Below are 1,947 nucleotides of genomic sequence, written 5' to 3'. Positions count from 1 at the left end.
ATGGACGCTGATTACTCACGTTCATAGTCTACGTTTGGTTTCTGAAATTTTGAATTTTCAATCACCTTTTGGTTTGAACTTGAGAAAGACAGACGTTCTGTCGAAATGTTGTTAAAAAAATAAAACATCTAAAATCGCGCTCTTCGTTTTGACTATTTACCTTCGTGAAGAGTTACGTCAATCCTTTTTTTAAATATTATTATTATTATTATTATTATTATTATTATTATTATTATGGAAGTTTTTCTTGTTTGTTTTTAATACTGTCATGGTTCATGTATTTATTGCTTTCATAATTTCTCCATTTAGTTTCGTTTCTGGCACCTTCTTTATCCTTCTTTTACACTCTTTTGATTTTCATTACCCTAATTGTACTGCAGCACCCCTAGGTATATGTATATCTCATTAATTCTCAGCGGTATAACACTTTCTAATTTCATAGCATCAGATTTAATCTTTCGGTCTCTTTTCATAAATAACACGGCACACATTTTTACCCTAAGCTGCATCCCAATATACATGATAAATATTCATATCGTTTGGATCAGAGAATCCAGGTCTTTCTGTTTTTCATTTTACGTATACATATAGAGGTCATCCATATACAGCAAGTGATTTAATTTTACCCTTGTTTTGGCGAGGTCATGCGCAAGCTTGCATTTTCTCAATATGCTTTACTGAAGAGTTAATGCAATAACGCTAAGTAATAGATTGACCGAGTTTACTCGGAATATCTCGGTTCAAGTTTTTATATTTCACATTCATATTGGTTTTATTTGACTAATTTTTACTCTCAGAATTGCTCAGCATATTTCTATATTACAAATTAGTCTGTAAGACAATTTGTTATATAAGAACGTGGTGAAAATGTATGGCGTATGCGGAGGAACGATGTAAAAGTTGAGTTTCACACCTTTAAATCCTATGTTCGAATCTTGTCGAAGTCACACGATCAGCAAAATATGCTAATACCAGTCTAATTCAGCGGTCAGACAACAGCACAAAGCTTATGCATGTCACTCTGAGTCGATCGTGCAATTAGTTTAAGGATAACAGTATTTTTGGAATATTCAACGATTTACAGTAATCCCTCACCATATCGCGGTTCACCTATCGCGGTTCACCTATCGCGGTTCACCTATCGCGGTTCATCTATCGTGGTTCACCTATCGCGGTTTATTATTTAAGCTTGGGTCGATTCCTCTGTGGTGCTGTTTTGCATTTATATTAAAATTAATATATACAAATTATAAAAATGATTTAAAAAAATATACAGCACAGCACTGTTTCTAATTCGCGGATTTTTTTTTACCTATCGCGGGTTTTTTTAGAACGTAACACCCGCAATAGTCAAGGGATTACTGTATATGTTAATTTAACAACTATGTAATTCTATTGATCGAAAACCTGATTGCTGATTATACAAACCATTGGAGGACCCTTCATATACAGAATGGATTATAAATTGAGAGAGAGAGAGAGAGAGAGAGAGGGAGAGAGAGAGAGAGAGAGAGAGGGGGAGAGAGAGAGAGAGATTGGGAAGATAAGAAACTGTTACTTTTCTCTGTCTTTTCCGCTGTCCAGCAAAACTGGAACAAATCCAATGAGTTGGCGGTGTAGGTGGCATATGCATTCAAGGACACCCAACGTGCTAAACTCTCCTACATTCATTACATGTACATGTCAAAGACACAAGTCAGCAATAGCAAAGATGCATAATAGTTATCCCTTCCTCTAATGATGTTGTTATACTGAAATTCAACCACGTCAACATAACTTCCTTCAGTCGTAAGTTTGAAATTGTTTAAAACGAAGGACGATCAGGTTAATCCATACTAAGTACCATAAGTACAGTTGCGCCTCCATTAATGCAATACAATTAAAGCCCACATAGTGTATAATAATAATAATAATAATAATAATAATAATAATAATAATAATATGCAT

This window comes from Octopus bimaculoides, chromosome 7 (genome assembly GCF_001194135.2).
Source record: "Octopus bimaculoides isolate UCB-OBI-ISO-001 chromosome 7, ASM119413v2, whole genome shotgun sequence".
Taxonomy (NCBI): domain Eukaryota; kingdom Metazoa; phylum Mollusca; class Cephalopoda; order Octopoda; family Octopodidae; genus Octopus; species Octopus bimaculoides.
Note: the sequence above shows the minus strand (reverse complement) of the source record.